The sequence below is a fragment of the Salmo salar genome, chromosome ssa25, assembly GCF_905237065.1.
Source record: "Salmo salar chromosome ssa25, Ssal_v3.1, whole genome shotgun sequence".
Taxonomy (NCBI): Eukaryota; Metazoa; Chordata; class Actinopteri; order Salmoniformes; family Salmonidae; genus Salmo; species Salmo salar.
Genome location: NC_059466.1, coordinates 26,143,468 through 26,153,884, shown reverse-complemented (window position 1 = coordinate 26,153,884; position 10,417 = coordinate 26,143,468). Strand labels below are relative to the sequence as shown.

Sequence of the window (10,417 nt, the reverse complement as noted above, 5' to 3'; positions counted from 1 at the left end):
GCCAAATTCTTTCCGTTTTTTAATAATGGATTTAATGGTGCTCTGTGGGATGTTCAAAGTTTCAGATATTTTTTATAACCCAACCCTGATCTGTACTTCTCCACAACTTTGTCCCTGACCTGTTTGGAGAGCTCCTTGGTCTTCATGGTGCCACTTGCTTGGTGGTACCCCTTGCTTAGTGGTGTTGCAGACTCTGGTGCCTTTCAGAACAGGTGTGTATATATACTGAGATCATGTGACACTTAGCGCACAGGTGGACTTTATTTAACTAATTATGTGACTTTGAAGATAATTGGTTGCACCAGATCTTATTTAGGGGCTTCATAGAAAAGGGGGTGAATACATATGCATGCGGCACTTTTCCGTTTTTTTATTCCTTATAATTATTTTAATTATTATTTTTTAATTTTTTTACTTCACAAATTATTTTGTGTATGTCCATTACATGAAATCCAAATAAAAATAAATTTAAATGACAGGTTGTAATGCAACAAAATAGGAAAAACGCAAAGGGGGATGAATACTTTTGCAAGGCACTGTAAATATTTTCACATAAGTTTCCTAATGCCCACACGATCACGCTGAGCTTTTTAAGGGCCAAAGGAGGCTCAGGGAAATAAATGTTAAAAAATATATTTTGGAGTTTTCATTAAATAAACACAGTGATTTCCTAGACAAACAGTGCTGAAAATAAAATGACAGACTGCATGGGGGCTTTAAACCTTCAACCTGAATACATCCATAGCTGCAGGAAGATGGGTGGGGGTGCTGTGACTTATTTTCGGGGGGGGGGAGCTAAGAAAAAAAATATTTACCTGTGCTACAGATGGCTGTATTGGTCCGCTAATCCATGACTAGTAAAGGCCCAGTGCAATACGTTTGTGGAATGTTTTTTCTCCAATATGTTTTTTAAAATAGTTTTCATTATTGTTCAGATTTTTCAGGGGGTGCTGCAGCACCCTTAGCATCCCTAGTTCCCTCGGCTATGCACCCATCACATAACAGCAAAAGGCAAGGCCAAGGAAAAGTCTGTTTTGAAGTTTATTATAATATGTAAAAAGGTTTAAAGTGTTTCCACAATAGGCCTACTGGGCATGACCAGGAAAAAACATCAATAACATGACCTAACCAGCCTGGTGGACTAGGCCTACATCCCAGGTGGCACCCTATTTGCAGTATAGGGGTCTGGCCAAAAGTAGCCCACTATATAGGAAATGGGGTGCCATTTGGGACAAAGTCCAGGTTACTAACTACTGTATGTAGTAGTAGGTGACCCTAACTACCCTTTCACTGTGTGGCTATGTTGCTGTTTATGAGGGTTGACCTGAAACAAGGTTAGGGTATTGATCTGTCATGATGAGAAAAGCCTGTCGGCTCCAATGCGTTTCAGTGAGTCATAACACACCATACTTGCATTCCAAATGGCATTCTATTCCCTATACAGCCATTGAGCGGTTATTGTCTATTGCTACTCTGTATTATGTCATGTTTTGTGTGGACACCAGGAAAAGTAGCTGCTGCTTCAGCAACCGTGAATGGGGATCCTAATAAAATACTAAATACTAGTCCGATGGCCATTAGGGGGAAGACATTATTTTCAGGGAACATTTGCGTATTGGTCCTGGTCAAGTAGTGCACTATAAAGGAAATAGGGTGCCAGCAGTCATCCTGCTCACTGTCCTTCACATAAGTCTGCCTGCCCTCAATGCATTGTATGCTGTGTGCAAAATGGTAGCCTACCTAAAGAACTGATAGGCTGGTGTTGAGTGCTATTTTTAATGTCAAAATAGCACTCCATTAATAATATCATCCTAACCAAGTGTCATAGTCATTTGCTTTTATTAGAAATGGAAATGTTATATTACGATTTTAATCCATGGTTCGCTGTAACACATTTTGCTACATCCTCTATAGTCTATGAGTTATACTAGGCAGACATGTGCAGTGTATATAATAGACCGGTATAGACTGTATTGAATTCGTTAGCGCCCCTCTTGAAATACTTACGGTAGTCACGGAGTAGCGGGAGGGGTGAAGTGGGCCCAGGATTCCTTTGCCAGTCACTGTGCTCTGAGAACGAGTTCTACTGCAAAGCCACTGCAACGAACAGGTATGATTATATATATAGATGAAAACCATAATGTAAATGGGAAATGGTCATGAGTTTTTGCCTGTATCTTCTATTTTATTCATTCATATCACCATGTTGGTTTTATTAAGTTTTCTCATTGTGTGCATCAGTGCATGAATTAATATAAATAATTTGAGGTACTCAATTGAATTGATTCAGAGAAAGGACGCATTGTTCATTGCGACTGTGTCTGACTGCCGAAGAGTGCCGGACATATTTTGTGGACACTTCAAATGCGACCTACCTCTGCATTTTTTATTTATTTAAAAATGTGAAATTTGAAGATTGGAATTTGCCCATGATGGATCACCTAGAATGAATGGTAAATGTGTAGTTTGTTGGCGGCCGTAGCCTATTGAACCAATCAATCATCTTATCTTGGTAGCCCACATGAAATAAAAGCATTATTGATATAATTCGTATGCTGTTAAGCCTATTTATGTTAATTACTGAACGCATAGTCGGCGCCGCAGGGAGAACGTTCGGTCGTTGTCTTCCTCAGACAGTCTGTAGTACGCGGGTGAATTTGACGCGCTGCTTTGGTTAGGTCCAGCACTTATGGTGCTGAAACATCGGCAGTCCCGGTTTACTGACGACCAATTGTGTAAGCTACCAAAACCTTCTCTCCCTGTTCCGTTTTTTTTAAAGAGCCCACCGCAGATGTTTCTGATGATAGGCTATGCTATTGTTTTACTTGTTGCAATTGTTCAGTGATGATTTAAGACAAAGCAACCTCTTGTTTGATTTAGACAGATATCATCTTGATTATCTACGATTAGGCTACAGTTGTTGGATCGTTTTAGACTAGGAGAGCTTGGCAGGTAGGCTGTAGATCAGGGATGGGCAACTTTAATTAATAGGGGTGGGGGCCACAGTTGCTCACGGGTCTGCATAACCACATCATTAGAACCACCCAGCAGACCCAGATTTTTTTTTATGTTTTAGAGTTAATTTCTTGCAATTCTACAAATTGTGCCATGGGGTGTAGAACAAATGTTGCAGTTTTAAAGCAAGTTTGCTGCCATTCTACACATTTTGCCATGGGACGGAGAGAACGTTAGCAGTTTTTAATATGATATCTGAGTGAGACTGACTAACAAAATCAATTGGGGCCCACACACCGGTAATTCACCCATGATAACACGTTTAGATATATGGCTGCTAAACTAATTTAGCAATCCCAAAAATATTAGGTGACATAAAAATGAAGAAAAAAAGATCAGAGGGCATTCAGAAGGGGGTACACAGGCCAAAACCGGCCACCAGTTGCCCATCCCTGCTATAGATGATCTATAATTGTTGACGGTGCGAACCCAGTGCAGCCTAATGGAATGACTGTGGAAGCAATAGAAGGGATGGTTCTCGAGGCTTAGGCGAAATTGGTGCCCCACTGCCCCTTTCCTCTCTCTGTCTGTATTTCTGTCGTCCTGCCTGTATTTCTCTCTCTCACACACACACACAAGATGCTGAGTCATAAGATTGTCTTGGTTAATTATCATGGCAATTCAACAATAACCTAGCCTACTGTATATGTAGGATCTTTGTGTTTGATATACATGTTTTTCTCGATGGCGGTGTTCACTGTGGATCAGTCTAATCTCAGACACCTTTTAATTCATGCATGTTATTATCATTATGTTACAATAGGATTGCACACAATAACTTGTAGAAAACATTGTTCGGATGATTCCCCCTTGACACCAGAGAGGATGAATACCAAATACCAGTATGGAGAAGAAGAAAAAAATTATGAAATGTATGCATTCACTACTGTAAGTCGCTCTGGATAAGAGCATCTGCTAAATGACTAAAATGTAAATGAATATCATGACTTATGATGATGAATTGTATTTTTTCCCTAGCCTTTACATTACAGTAGTTATGAGCAGACGTCTAATGAGTAAGCCTGGATACCAGTCTGTTTATGCTCTCTTGCCAACTCCTCATGGAATTGAGGCGAGACAAGGAGTTGGCAAGAGACCCCAAACAGACTGGCATCTAGGCTAGTAATGAGTGTGCTTCCACTGCCTCTGTGCAGCACAGTTACTGGGAGTAGAGTGTCCTTTGTATTCAGCTCCAAAGCTTTTATTGAGAGAGCAATAGAGCACTACTGACTAATACTGAGGGGCTCTTTAGATGCTGAAGCGGCCATTGTCCATTTTAGAGGCCTGTTCTGCAGTGTTTCCCCTATATGCATTTTGCAGCCGCACACCGCCACTGATAGAACTTTTCATTTTACTCTGTGACCGCTGCTGAAAAAATTCCCAGGGGAAACTCTGTACTGTATATGACAACAAGGCATCAGGGTGAAGGTAAAACCTTGAGACTTCAGTCCAATACTAAACAGATATTGAGTGGAACATACACTCTTAGAAAAACAACATGCTATCTAGAACCTTGAAGGGTTCTTCGGCTGTCCCCAAAGGAGAACCATTTAAATAATTATTTTGGGTTCCATGTAGAACATTTCTACTGAGGGTTCTACATGGAACCAAAAAGGGTTCTACCTGGAACCAAAAAGGGTTCTCCTATGGAGACAGAAGATCCCTTTTTGGAACCCTGTAGATGCTCACCAGTGTAATCAGATATACATGATATTAAAGCTATATTGATTTCTTTCCATCCCTGCTGGTTGTGGTTGTGTCCATTGGTTCAGGTGTTAAAGGCCTGATGCATTCAGGATGAGAATAGAGTCTCTCAAGGGCTTTCTCCCTCCCTCTCCCTCTCTCTGTCATCTGTCTCTCCATCTCTGTCTTTCTGTCTCTGTCTCGTCTCGGGGGAGTGATGGTTGATGGTCAGTCAGGCTTTCTTCTTGTGAGTTCCTATCACTGGCATGAGAACTCTTGAAGACTCCAGATATGATAGTCTTCCTGCTGGTTTCCTCCCTACTGACTGATAGACATCTGTTATCTGGGATCTGAGCCTGTCTGCCCCTGGTCTGTGTCGACATCTCTCTACTGGCCATGGCAATACATCAAAGTATTTATTCTTCCTTTGATACATGAGGAGAAATGTAACTGACTGAAGCAGAAAGTTGCATACTTCTGGATCATATAAATTGTGTGTGTGTGAACATGTTTTCCTACCTTATCAGGATCACACTGTCCTGACAAGTGTGTGTGCATGCGGGCCTACCTGTGCGTACCTGTGCATACCTATGCGTGTGTGTTCTTCCCCTAAGGACTGTGTACTTAGTGAACCAGATCACCAGGCACCTGGTTTGGATATGTTATTGTAATGTCTGTTATTTGGTTTACATAGTCAAATAAGGATGATATGCAAAGGCTGTGTGCAATATGGTTGCAATGTAAGTCCACTGTTGAATGCCAGTTCCAGCTCTTTCAAATGCCATGCAAATGATATGGAAAGGAATTGTGTAGACGAGCATTTCTATGCAAGTCATTCTCCATAAGAAACAGTTTGGCTGTAACACCAGCTCTAAAAACGCTATCATTGAAAGCATGCACATTTACATTTACCATGGGAAAGGCACATATATGGTAGTAGTTTGTATAAATCAATCCATTAGAAATATAAAAGTTGACCTATCAAGACAAATAATTAAAGAGGGAATAGTTGTCTTTAACTGTGCAATGTGTTTGGTTGATATATACTTGAGTCAATGAATCAGTCAGTGTGTAAGTAATCAATATAGAAAGGCTGTGCATTAACAAGTAGCCAGTCACGCGCACACACACAAAGTAGGCCCCTGAGAGAGCTTCAATGGACCACAGTAAGACTTCTATTTCATTAACATTGAAGAGGTCTTTCTATTTCAATATTGATCACCCTTTCACCTGCTGTGTTCCTGAGATAAAATGTTCAGTACCACTTCAGCACTGAGTTGTCTGGAAAAGACGATGGAGTTGGTTTTTATGAATGAAAACCGTTGTGTCCATTGTTTATAGAAAACAGACACACGCCAGTATTGAGTTGAGGGGATAAAGCCGGTCTGGTGTCAGGTTATTTAATGCCTAATCTCTAGTGATAGATTGAGGACATTAACATAAATGCTAACGAGCTAGCAATCTAGCGCACGCAAGTTTTTGGCGTGTGCCAAATGCCTATTTCCTATATAGTGCATTACTTTTGACCAGGGGTTTGTCCCAAATTACCTTTTATTCCTTATTGGCCCTGGTCATATGTAGTGCACTAAATAGTGAATAGGGTGCCATTTGAGATGTAGCTAGGGTTGTGGGTTTTAAGTTGAGGTAATGTCAGCAGGTTATGAGGTCATGCTAGCAGGTTATGAGGTCATGCTAGCAGGTCATGAGGTAATGCTAGCAGGTCACGAGGTAATGTCAGCAGGTTACGAGGTAATGTCAGCAGGTTACGAGGTAATGTCAGCAGGTTACGAGGTAATGTCAGCAGGTTATGTCAGAGTGGTGCAGCAGCAGTTTTACATAACCTGGTCTGTCTGTCTGTCTGTCCCAGTGCTACTGCAGCCAGCCATAATCCAAACTCATGCCTTGTGTGTGTGTGTGTGTGTGAGCAGCAGCCAAAGGCGTGTACTCCCCACTTACTCTGGCCAAATTCTGACGTAACTTGATGTGTGTGACGGCCCGTGCGTGTGCCTTCTAGGCTGTGTTCTATAGTTCCTCTTTGTTCCAAGGTTCTGGTTTACTCACAGCTCTAGTAGTGCTCTGCTTGGTCCGAAGAGATGGGTACTGTCTTCCCTGGGTGTAGGAGTGGTGTGTGTGTGTGTAGTGTGACCAGTCTGGCCCACCACCACCCTAAGTCACAGCCCTTCTCAGCTGACACTCATTAGGCTAAGCTGCCCAGACAGCTCCCTCCCTGTCCTGCCCTGTGGGCCGAGTTGCCAGTCTGGCACTATCCACCCATCCACCCTGCTAGCGCCAACTAACTCAGTGGGCCTGTCCCAAATGGCACCCGATTCCCTATATAGTGCACTACTTGTGACCAGGGCCCATAGGTAACTCATTATATAAGGAATAGGATGCCAGTTGGTACACTATCTAACTCTGTGACTGCAGGCAGGCAGCAGTTGTTTTGGTCACCCCAAGAGGATCTCTGCATCAATTATTGGAACAGGACTCATCTGCTGAGAGCTAAAGTCTCTGGCACTTTCAGTTTTCCTTGATATTGAGATCCAAGTTGTCCTTGTTTTCCTCAGCTGTTGACGCAAGCAGACCTCAGATGGTTGTTGTGTTTTAGAGAGACTCACAACAACAATTTAGGATGCATCCCAAATGGCACCCTATTCGCTAATTAGTGCATTACTTTGGAACAGGGCCCTGGTCCAAAGTAGTTTACTATGCACTCTTATAAAAAAAGGGATCCAAAAGGGTTCTTCGGCTGTCTCATAGTCCCAGTCGGTATTAGAATGTCGCGTCCCCGCCCGCCTGTGGGGAAAACAACCTGTGGTTACCTAGGTTACCCCATTGGCTCACAGCAAAAACTTGACCTTTTTCAAACACAATTTTCTTGTGGTCGGCTTGTTTTAGTGAATTACAAAACTATATTCAAGAAAAGTACAACATGTCTAAAGATTACTTTTCAACATAGCCTGCTCCCGAGCGTTCTCACTATATATAAAAACATAATATTGTAGGGCTTCCCTCATGCCCCTTTTTATGACTGTGCTAGCAGCCACGTGAATGAGTGAGTGCTAGCTAGCTACCGACCAGAACATTAATCTAGCCAAGATCAACAACACAAACAAACAGACTACACAGCTACAAATAGTGACATGCATTACAAACGGGTTCCATGTAGAATCATCTGTGGAAATGGTTTTACATGGAACCCAAAAGGGTTCTACCTGGAACCAAAAGTGTTCTACCTGGAATCAAAAAGGGTTCTTTGAAGGGTTCTCCTATGGGGAAAGCTGAAGAACTGCTTTAGGTTCTAGATAGCACATTTCTTTCTAAGACTCTTTACTAGGGAATAGGGTGCCATGTGGGATGCTGGCTTGTCCTTATAAAACCTATCAACAACATCAGAGAGGTAGTTCTGCTGCCTAGTTAGAGGAGAGTTTGATAGCCAGGGGCAATGTGCCCAAAACGGCTGGACTGGCACAGCTTTAAATCACCTACAATCAGATAGTGATGTAATTTAATGCCCTGATTAATACATACTAGGTTTTACAAAGGAACCTGACCTTTAGTGTGGGAGGTAGAAGATACTTAATCTCAATTCCGACGTTCCCATGTTTGTTTGAGTCTGTTTCTCTTCCTTGAGACCGCACTGGCAGCAGAGAGACACTCATGGACACTCATAGGCCAGGTTATATATTATTATTAGCTTAGTGCTGTAGATGGTAGAGGGCAACCTGTACATCAGGTTTAGGCAACTCAATTCAGCCACGGGCAGTGGTCGGTGTCACGCCCTGACCGTAGAGAGCCTTTATATTTCTCTATTTGGTTAGGTCGGGATGGGATTTGGGTGGGCATTCTAGATTATATATTTCTATGTTGGCCTGATATGGTTCCCAATCAGAGGCAGCTGACTTTCGTTGTCTCTGATTGGGGATCATGTTTAGGCAGCCTTTTCCCACTGGGTTTTTGTGGGATCTTGTTTTTGTATAGCTACTGTGAAGCCTGCAGAACTTTATGTTCATTTTGTATTTTTCTTTGTTTTGTTCAGTGTTAAAAGTAAGATGTACAGTGAGGGGAAAAAAGTATTTGATCCCCTGCTGATTTTGTACGTTTGCCCACTGACAAACAAATGATCAGTCTATACTTTTAATGGTAGGTTTATTTGAACAGTGAGAGACAGAATAACAACAAAAAAATCCAGAAAAACACATGTCAAAAATGTTATAAATTGATTTGCATTTTAATGAGGGAAATAAGTATTTGACCCACTCTCAATCAGAAAGATTTCTGGCTCCCAGGTGTCTTTTATACAGGTAACGAGCTGAGATTAGGAGCACACTCTTAAAGGGAGTGCTCCTAATCTCAGTTTGTTACCTGTATAAAAGACACCTGTCCACAGAAGCAATCAATCAATCAGATTCCAAACTCTCCACCATGGCCAAGACCAAAGAGCTCTCCAAAGATGTCAGGGACAAGATTGTAGACCTACACAAGGCTGGAATGGGCTACAAGACCATCGCCAAGCAGCTTGGTGAGAAGGTGACAACAGTTTGTGCAATTATTCGCAAATGGAAGAAACACAAAAGAACTGTCAATCTCCCTCGGCCTGGGGCTCCATGCAAGATCTCACCTCGTGGAGTTGCAATGATCATGAGAACAGTGAGGAATCAGCCCAGAACTACACGGGAGGATCTTGTCAATGATCTCAAGGCAGCTGGGACCATAGTCACCAAGAAAACAATTGGTAACACACTACGCCGTGAAGGACTGAAATCCTGCAGCGCCCACAAGGTCCCCCTGCTCAAGAAAGCACATATACATGCCCGTCTGAAGTTTGCCAATGAACATCTGAATGATTCAGAGGACAACTGAGTGAAAGTGTTGTGGTCAGATGAGACCAAAATTGAGCTCTTTGGCATCAACTCAACTCGCCGTGTTTGGAGGAGGAGGAATGCTGCCTATGACCCCAAGAACACCATCCCCACCATCAAACATGGAGATGGAAACATTATGCTTTGGGGGTGTTTTTCTGCTAAGGGGACAGGACAACTTCACCGCATCAAAGGGGCGATGGACAGGGCCATGTACCGTCAAATCTTGGGTGAGAACCTCCTTCCCTCAGCCAGGGCATTGAAAATGGGTCGTGGATGGGTATTCCAGCATGACAATGACCTAAAACACACGGCCAAGGCAACAAAGGAGTGGCTCAAGAAGAAGCACGTTAAGGTCCTGGAGTGGCCTAGCCAGTCTCCAGACCTTAATCACATAGAAAATCTGTGGAGGGAGCTGAAGGTTTGAGTTGCCAAACGTCCGCCTCGAAACCTTAATGACTTGGAGAAGATCTGCAAAGAGGAGTGGGACAAAATCCCTCCTGAGATGTGTGCAAACCTGGTGGCCAACTACAAGAAACATCTGACCTCTGTGATGGCCAACAAGGGTTTTGCCACCAAGTACTAAGTCATGTTTTGCAGAGGGGTCAAATACTTATTTCCCTCATTAAAATGCGAATCAATTTATAAAATTTTTGACATGCGTTTTTCTGGATTTTGTTGTTATTCTGTCTCTCACTGTTCAAATAAACCTCCCATTAAAATTATAGACTGATCATTTCTTTGTCAGTGGGCAAATGTACAAAATCAGCAGGGGTTCAAGTACTTTTTTCCCTCACTGTACGCTTACCACGCTGCACCTTGGTCTCCTCCTTACGACGAACATGACAGTCGGGGGT

The 10,417-nt window shown here is 42.5% G+C and overlaps 1 protein-coding gene across 14 annotated transcripts in view; it reads left to right on the top strand.

Moving 5' to 3' along the window:
• The first annotated feature begins 1,983 nt into the window (after positions 1 to 1,983).
• map2 (microtubule-associated protein 2) overlaps positions 1,984 to 10,417 on the top strand; it is a 136,448-nt gene continuing 128,014 nt past the window's right edge. For 8 of the 14 annotated variants that reach the window (XM_045707558.1, XM_045707559.1, XM_014173751.2 and 5 more), the window contains exon 1: positions 1,985 to 2,110. The gene's annotated coding sequence lies outside the window, so the exon portion shown is untranslated. Of the gene's footprint in view, positions 2,111 to 10,417 lie in introns of all 14 variants that reach the window. The other 6 variants (XM_045707562.1, XM_045707560.1, XM_045707556.1 and 3 more) reach the window with 2 other exon arrangements.